Genomic DNA, 10,059 nt, shown 5'->3' on the forward strand with positions numbered 1-10,059 from the left:
GTTTCACTCAGAGGTATATCTTAGATTGAATGTAAGTCACTCAGAGGTATATCTTTATATTATTGAATTGTAGTTATAGTAATGTTTTATTGTAGTTTTTTATTTTAATTTTTACCATGTAAATTATTAACATTTTTCTATTTAAAAAATCTTGTAAACTGGTATGAAGATCCCTTGGGGAACTCAATAAACTTTATTCTATTCTATTCTATCTATGATGTATTACAGTAGATTTTAATTAAAAAACTGTCATTGTCTTGTAAATTTACTTGGAAAAACATCCATTAATTTTGTGCTTTGGGAAGAGCGCCAGATTACAGCTGAAAAAGAAAAATCTTCTTTCCGATAAAAGGCCTATTTTTGCATACAGTGAATCCGTTACAGAAATCAACCTTGCACGTGCGCATTTCAAATTATTTCCTCTCTGAGATCACAGTTATAAATATAATTTGCTCTCACACAGCTTAACAAGTCAATTTTATCACTTATCTTGAAGAAATGGATTTAAAAATTACAGCAACCCTGATATTTTGCGTGATTTACCTCATCGAAGCGGTTTTAACTCTTCTGGGTAACATTTTTACTATCCTCGTTTTCTGGAAGCACCGATCCGAGTTAAAACGTACGTCGTATCTTCTCGTAAACTTAGCATTTGCTGATCTCTTGGTGGCAATCAGCATTTCATTTACTGTAAACCGCCAAGTGAAAACTGTACGGACCAATTTAGGTTTCCGAAGATCCTCTAAGATGTCCGAAGTATTCCGAAGATGTTCCGAACATATCCCGAAGTGTTCAAGTCTAAGTTACAAGAATGGCTCCCACCAGGATTTGGCATTTTTGTGAGCTGCGGACATGTTTTGCGAAGCATCATCACTGCTTAATTTGCTGGTTATATCACTGGATCGTCTTTATGCAGTTCGTTCGCCTTTCCGTCATCGTACATTGCCCACAAGAACCTATATCTACACTCTGGCATTTGTATGGGTGACTGCCGGACTCTTATTTTTGTTCCATTTTTTGTTTATTTATTCTCGTGGCGACATCTCCGTCCTCATAACAAGTCCATTTTTCTTGGTTGTTTTAGCTATCATCTGTGCAGCATATATTCTCATTTTTATACAAACTCGTCAGACTTGTCCTGAAGCAGGCAAAAACGAGAGACGAGCACAGCAAAACAAGAAATTGACAAAGACATTGTTAATCGTTACAGTTCTTTCGCTCATCTGTTGCAGGCTGCCTGCTATTACCATGTCGTTTTTTGTTGGTTCGCTTGTGACTATCGACACTCTTTACACTAACAATGTAATTCGTATTATAAAGATTTTCCAATACGCCAACTCTATTGTTAATCCTCTAGTTTACGCCTTTCGGATGCCACTGTTTAAGTCAGAAATCAAGAAATTCTTTTCTAAACTGAATCGCAATGTGAATAGTAATCAAGAGAAAACCGCCTCCAAGAAAGACAGACTAGATAATAACTTACAATATTATGACACCAAACTATAGATTATTCATTATTTCACCTTACGTCTCACGAATATACTGTATTCTGCATTTCAATAAAAAAGGTGAAAAAGGTGATAAATCTACCCTATGTTGTTTTGAAGCTGTCAATTTCATTTTAGCATTTGCAAAGCATTCTTAACTTGCCGCTCTTATTTTATTTGCAAGATCAGTATTTTACCTCGATTTTTAACAGAAAATACTTTTAACTACTTAGATAGAACTTTTATGAATTAAAACGGTTCTTAAGCCGATCTGTTTTTTCGGAAACTAAATTTTCGGTGACTTTCCTGTTCACCTTCATCAGAGATCAAAAGTTCGTTTGTGCTCGCGCTACCAATCCGTTGCGCTTCTTACGTTATTGATTTTAAATTATTGTTATGTTCTCACGTAATGTTTGCTTAAAGTCCTTAGGGCCGAGACCAAACCATGGTCCTGGGGCACTAAAGGATAGCCAGTGTTTAGCTTGATAACACCCTCCTCAAAATATGCGCTGTACCCAGCAAGGTTATCTTTTGTAGTCCCTTTTTTGATAGCTCCAAGTGCTCCAATGATGACTGGTATCGTTTCCATTCTCATGCCCCATGTTTTAAATCATTGCTATTACTTATGATAGTTATGTAAGAACGATGCAATTGAAAGACATTTTCGTCATAAGTGCCAAAAAACTATATTACATTTCGTCTTACTAGGTTTTGTTTCAAATGAAAGAACATAATAACGAGTTGCACTTTCAAGTCTTTTATAGGTGAGATACGAGGAAGATTTGCGATAAAAATAAAGAATAGCATAAGAAGGCAACAGAAAGAAACAAACAAAGACTGGATTTATTCCATTGTCTAACTAAAATCTTCTTTTTTTTATCACATTCAATGGCATGTAAAATTTCTTAAAATATTCGCCTCTTATTACCAGCCTGTACCCAAACCACGTTTTGACAATTGTCAGGATTTGTAAAGTACGTTTTAGCAAGGCCAGGCCACTTTGAGTGGATTTACAATTCATACCAACACCTTCATTGGATTTTCAAATTGCACTAAATCTTGGTGGAACTGCCCCTTTAAAATAATCAAGAAATCTTTTTAAGAACCGAATATTATCCTTAGCTGCTTTCTTTGCTGAGGATGGCACTTACTTTAGAAAATGGAAGCCCTCAAAAACGCAACAACAAAAACATGAAACTATACCTTACAGTATTAAAGCATTGCTTTAATGTAAAATATGTATGAACAATGCAAGTTAAAGACGTTTTAGACAGAAGAAAATAATGAAATCTAGAGATTGCAAAACTGCCAGAAAATTTATTACTTTGGCAATGTTATGTGGGCATGGAATTTTTAAAAATTTCGACTTTTCTAAGATGTTATTTCAAGTAAATGAACATAATAACGACTTGTATTTGCAATTCTTATATGATTGATAGATGAGGAAGATTTGGGATAAAATCAACGGGATAAGAGAGACCGAAAAAAATAAATAAAAACAAGTCAAATGCCGTTTTCCCCATTGAGGGACTAAAATCATTTTTGTGAACATGTTTAAAGACATGCAGAATTTCCAAAATTATTCCTATAGATTTTTAATAAAGTTATGGCTACGTCCTATTGCGTTTGGTTGTATGGTTCATATGCAAAAAATTTGTGACACTATATCTTAACCGTTATTAGATAAAAGCAAACACAACATGCCAGAAACTATACAATTATATCCTAGCAACAACCATTTTATTTTGCTCAAAAACATAGAGTATAGCACAGCATAAAATAATTTAACTTAAATAGGCAAAAGAACACTTACTCTGAGTAGTTAAAACTAAACCGGCTGAAAGTGCAAATGACAAACACGGAATGCTGTATATTTTACTGTTGACAATATTATTATAGAAGAAAATAAGTAAACGAAGACAAACTGACTATTTTTTACAGTTAACAGGACCACTATTACATTAATATTAAGCGAGATTTAATCTTGGAAATCTTTACATCAAAATGCTGGTGATCATTGCTCCTAAACAGAACACAACTTGTCATCAAGCAAAGTTAGTTTAAAGTTATTCTGCTATCTTTCGCAATAATTTTTTCATTGCTTTTTTAAACATGGGCATTCTGTAACTGTAGACTATTGGATTAACAAGAGAGTTCGCTAAGCATAAAACCGCCCCTAACGAGAAAGCGTGTACATATAAAGTTCCTGTGAAACAACCATCACAAATAAGCAGGATCGTATACATCATTATCGCTGGCAGCCAAAATCCAAACGACAATCCGATAACAATGAACATAGTTTTGGACAATTTTATGTTCTGTTCGATGAGTTTTCTGTTGTGAGGTTTAACTGCACACGTAGATTTAGTACACCTCATCCTTGTTCTGATGGCCATGTAGGTCACCGAGATCAAGCAAAGGGAGATAAAAAACATAATTGAGTTAAAGATATTCGAATGGACGTCGTTTACAATGTAAAACGCCGTTAACCCGTTCACCGTTGCTACGCACAAACCAGCAGCCCAGACCATAATTATGCTCATGACATAAACACAAGTTCCCACTACTCGGTGACGAAAAGGCCAGACCACAGCACAAGCACGCTCCAACGAAATAACCAGCAGACTGGACAATGAAACACTGGAAAACATAGCGACAAAAATCGATGGAACATCGCCATAAAAGACGAACTTCTGATGGATGAAGTCAGTTGTTGTATTTACTAGTTTTGTTGCTCCCACGAGAAAATCAGCTACTGCAAGGTTTAGTAGAAGATAGCATGCCCGTTTTAAAGAACGTCTCTCGTTCCAAAAAACAAAAATAGTGAAAGCGTTCCCGATGCAGATTAACGTTGCCTCAACCCAGAACACGACGCAGTATGTCAGAATTACTGCGTTCGGCATTTTAAGAAATGTTGGTGAAAATTTTGTTTTCAGTTCTGACCGAGGTCGGACAGATGCTTGAATCGAATTCGTAATTAATTTTCTCACTGGTCAGTCTTTTATGTGTTTTGCAAGTCCCGTTTTGATCATTAACGTGCAAATTTTTCTTTAGATAAATCATAATACAAACATAATTAATTTACTGTTGAGCAAAAAACGAGCGAAACCATAGCGAAAAAAAAATTAATGCTCAATATATTATATTTTTCAATGCCAGGGAAGAAAGTTCAAACTGAGTGTCGATGTATTATGGGAAACTAGCGACTTTTCTTCATCTAAATTAAGGTTTTTAAAAACATGAACTTATGCGCTTTCCACTGACTCAGCAGGTGGCTACACAACATAACTAAAGAATATGCAGATAAGGTAAACCATATCCTGTTACGATGTGTTTTAATGATATTTCTAAGTAAGGCAGAAATTGATTTTCCTTTATTCGCTGAACCTCGTACAGAATAAATGCACTCACGTGCAGTTTGTTTTCGTTGAAAGAAAATAATTTAGTACAAGAACAAAAAGGATGTTTTAGTTATTACATGTAAACTAATTGTTTTTGCTGGACGCAATCAAAACTCTAAATCAATGGGAAAAAGCGGGTCCATTTCTGTACCAACATAAAAACCCCGGTTGGTTTAAAGACTTTTCACCAAATTTTTATTCTGCAATTATTTATTTTTGATTTTCACTTTTCACTTCCAATTTTAAGTCACAGTTTGCCAACCAATATCAAAAAAAAATAACAGACCACTGTTTACAATAGATAAGTTGAAAGTAATATCTGCAATGTAATAGAGCTGTTTTATGGTGTCAATAACATGTGCAAATAAAAAATATAAAACACAGCGTTTATCTGCATATGATTTACATATTCTACTTATCCGATAATTCTTATAAAAAATAACTTAAAACGACAATGTTGTTTTAAGTTTAAACTGTTCATTTTACTTTTAATATTACAAATTGTTGGTGATAAAATGAATTAGCGGTCTACATGTAATATCTAAAATATTCTTTTTTTGTTGTACTTAATTAACTTCTCTCAGCAAAAACAAACTGCGCGTGAGGGCATTTATTCTGAAATACTGTATGGGGCTCAGCAAATGAAGGAAAAGCAATTTCTGCTTTAATTAAAAATATCATTAAAACACAGCGTCAGTAATAGCATATGATTTACTTTATCTGCATATTCTTTAGTTATGTTGTGTAAACACCTGCTGAGTCAGTGGAAATTAAAAAAATGCTGGAGTTTATGCTTATAATTGGTTTTCAGTAAAAGAACAGAAAAAAAGCAGCAGCGCATAATTTTATGTTTAAAACCTTAATTTAGATGAAGAAAAGTCGCAAAATTTATAAAATTATTCTATCTACGGCTTTTTTAATGAAATTTACATTGTTACTTCTGATTGCGTTTGATGGGAAAGAATTTTACAACACAATGTCTGAACCGTTAGATCGTTCGGTTAAAACAAACAACACATGGCAGAAAACTATAAAACTACATCCTAGCCGGTATAAACAAGTGGCAAACAGGGAATCTGTATATTTTAGACTTTACAATGTTATTATAAATGAAAACGGATGAATTTTAATTTAAGTCAAACTGATTATTTTCATATTTATTAGGATTAATAGCACGTTTATATAAACAGAAATATAATGTTAAAATGTTTTTACATCATCATGCAGAAAGCTGGTAATCAAGGCTCTTAACATTACAAAAGAACAGAAGTTTGTAATCAAGCAAAATTAGTTCCAAGTTATTTTGCATGCTATCTTTCGTAATAATTTCTTCATTGCCACTTTAAACATTGGCATTCTGTAACTGTAGACTATGGGATTAACGAGAGAGTTCGCTAAGTATAACACCGTTGATATCGAGAAAGCGTGTACATATATGGTTCCTGTGAAACAATCATCACAATTCGCCGCGATGGCATACACCACTTTCATAATGGCGGCCAATTTATTTATTCTTTTATATGTATGTTAATTAGCCCTACTGGCCTCGTCAGCATGTGAAAAATTCAAAAGAATTTTTACTCTAAAACGAGGCCAGTAGGGCTAATTAACATACATATAAAAGAATAAATAAATTGGCCGCCATTATGAAAGTGGTGTATATACTGTTATCGCTGGAAGCCAAAATCCAAACGACAATCCGATTACAATGAACATAGTTTTGGACAATTGTATGTTCTGTTCGATGAGTTTTCTGTTATGAGGTTTAACTTCACACGTAGGAATACTGCCCCTTAGCTGTGTTCTGATCGCCATGTAGGTCCCCAAAACCAAGCAAAGGGAGATGAAAAACAAAACTGAGTTTAACATTTCCGAATGAACGTGGCTTATTAACCCGTTCACCGTTCCTATGCATAAACCAGCAACCCAAACCATAATTATGCTCAGGACATAAATATGAGTTCCCGCTACTCGGTGACGAAAAGGCCAGACCACGGCACAAGCACGCTCCAACAAAATAACAAGCAGACTTAACAATGAAATGGTACAAAACATAGCGGAAAATATCGATGGAACATCGCCATAAAAGATGAGCTTATGATTGATGAAGTAAGTTGTTGCTTTTACCAGTTGAGTTGCTCCCACCAGAAAATCAGCTACTGTAAGGTTGAGCAGAAGAAAGCATGCTCGTTTTAAAGAACGTCTCTCATTCCAAAAAACAAAAATAGTGAAGGCGTTCCCGATGCAAATTAACGTTGCCTCAATCCAGAATACAACGCAGTATGTCAGAATTACTGCGTTCGACATTTTCGGGAATGTTGGTGAAAAATGTCTTTTCAGTTCTGAGAGAGCACGTACATATATTTGAGCTACATTCGGAATTAATTTTCTCACTTGTCTTTTGTGTGTTTTGCAAGTTCCGTTTTGTTTTAATTATTTATGTGAAATTTTTATTTATATTGATCATAATGTAAACATCAGTACTTTGCTTTCTTTAGATAAATCATAATGTAAACATTATTACTTTACTCTTGAGCCAAAAACGAGTGAAACAAAATTAATGCTCAATATATTATTATATTTGAAAGTGGAAGAAAGTTCATACTGAGTGTCGATGCATTTTGGAAAACTAGCGACTTTTCTTCTTCTAAATTAAAGTTAAAACATGAACTTATCCTTTTATTTCTGTTCTCATTCTGAAATCCAATTATTAGCAAAAACGCCAGCATTCCTTAATAATTTCCACATCAAACATTGTATTGTATTATATTGTATTTTCACTGACTCAGCAGGTGTTCACACTACATAACTAACGAATATGTAGATAATATTAAGCAGAAATTGCTCTTACTTTATTTGCTGAAACCCATACAGTATTCAGAATAAATGTACTCACATGCAGTGGTTTTTGCTGAGAAGAGGTTAATTAAGCACAAGGAAAATGGTATGTTTTAGATGTCGCATGTGAATTAAATCATTTAAAAATATTTCATTCTCAATCTGTTATATCAAAGTAAGATGAACAGTTTGAAAAAGTATTTCCTTTTAAACTATAAAAATCGCGTAAGTGGAATACGTAAATCATATGCGGATAAACGCTGTGTTTTATGTTTTTTTTTTAATTCCATGTATTGACACAATAAAAAAGCTCCATTACACTGCAGATATTGCTTTCAACTTGTTTGTTGCAAACAATGGTCTGTAACCTTTTCCTTCGTTTTTGATTCTGATTGGCAAACTGAACTTTAAATTGAAAGTGAAAAATGAAAATCAAAAATAAATAAATGCAGAATAAAAATTTGGTGAAAAGTCTTTTCAACAACCGGGTTACTTTATGTTGGTATAGAAATGGACCAGCGTTTTCCCATTTAATTTAAAGTTTTGATTGTCTCCAGCAAAATTAAATATTTATTAAAGGCAGTCATATTTTTAATGTCGAAACAACTTTTTAGCCGCATTAAAAATCCTGCAGAAATCGTTCTAAAAGCCTATATAACCCTTAGGTGCTTTTTATGCTGATATTAACATGTTACTTCAGAAACTAGAAGTCCTAAAAACGCAAAAACCTTGTAAACTGATTTATAAAATTATTCTACCTACAGCTTTTTAATGAAATTGACATTGTTACATCTGATAGCGTTTGATAGGAAAAAAATTTACGACACAATGTCTGAACCTTTAGATTGTAAAAAACCGTAAAATTAAAACAAACATCACATCGCAGAAAACTATAAATCTACATCCTAGCCGGTTTACAAATGTCAAAAAGGGATGCTGTATATTTTAGACTCAACAATGTTATATAGGTGAAAAAGAATGAATTTTAAACAAAGTCCAACTGATTATTTTCACATTTAATAGGATTACTAGAACGTAAGCGAGACTTTTAATAGATTTGCTAGAACGTAAGCAAGATATTACAAATAAATGAAATGAGTCACTGTGAATCCTGCCCACTGAAAAAAAATTCAGTGGCTCAGGTGGGACTCGAACCCACGACCTTCGGGTTGCATGACCACTGCTCTACCATCTGAGCTACAAAGCCACATATGTGAACAGCGCGTGAGTGAATCCCATATAAACTTACATGTGGACAGGGGTTTCCTGTAACGAACATGTGGAACATGTATTACATGCGAAGAACAAATAAATGCGGATGAACAATGTTTCGATTCTAGTTTAGTTCTAGTTTTTCAGCAATGGTCATGCAACCCGAAGGTCGTGGGTTCGAGTCCCACCTGAGCCACTGAATTTTTTTCAGTGGCCAGGATTCACAGTGTCTCATTTCATTTATTTGTAATATGACTGAGGATAATTCTAAACTAAGCGAGATATAATGTTGAAATTTGTTACATCAATAAGCTGGTGATCAAGGCTCCTAACATAACACAACAACACGAACACAATCGACAAAGTTAGTTCCAAGCTATTCTGCATGCTATCTTTCGTAATAATTTCTTCATTGCTACTTTAAATTTAGGCATTCTGTTACTGTAGACAATTGGATAAACGAGAGAATTCGCAAAGTGCAAAACCGTTGCTATCGAGAAAGCGTGTACATATTTAGTTCCCTGAGTGAAACAATCATCACAAATCGCCAGGATGGCATACATCGTTATAGCTGGCAACCCAAAACTAAACGAAGATCCAATAACACGACAATCGGATAATCTTCACAATAAATTTTATTTGCCGCGATGGCATATACCGTTATCGCTGGCAGCCAAAATCCAAACGACAATCCAATGACAATGAACATGGTTTTGGACAATTTTATATTCTGTTCGATGAGTTTTCTGTTATGAGGTTTATGATTATAAATACATGTAGTTATAACATTGTTTCAGCAGAAAGCAGACGATTGGAGTTTCTACAATAACAACTGCATACAAGCTTCTAATCTAGTTGTACTTCCAAATATTGTTATAGATGAAAATTATTGTATTTTTAACAAAATCAAACTGATTATTTTAACATTTAATAGGATTTATAGCTAGTTAATATAAAGGGAAATATAATGTTGAAATTTTTAACATCAAAGAGCAGATGCCTGATCAAGGCTAATAAAATAACAAAAGAACACAAGCTTTTAATCAAGCAAAGTTAGTTCCTTTATTTTGCATGCTACCGTTCGTAATAATTTCTTCATTGCCACTTTAAACATTGGCATT

The 10,059-nt window shown here is 33.8% G+C and overlaps 1 pseudogene; it reads left to right on the plus strand.

The window, feature by feature from the left end:
• Window positions 1-498: 498 nt before the first annotated feature.
• Window positions 499-1,584, plus strand: LOC144661043 (somatostatin receptor type 2-like; annotated as a pseudogene).
• Window positions 1,585-10,059: the final 8,475 nt, after the last annotated feature.

The sequence above is a fragment of the Oculina patagonica genome, chromosome 7 (genome assembly GCF_052425735.1).
Source record: "Oculina patagonica isolate OP01 chromosome 7, crgOcupat, whole genome shotgun sequence".
Classification (NCBI taxonomy): Eukaryota; Metazoa; Cnidaria; class Anthozoa; order Scleractinia; family Oculinidae; genus Oculina; species Oculina patagonica.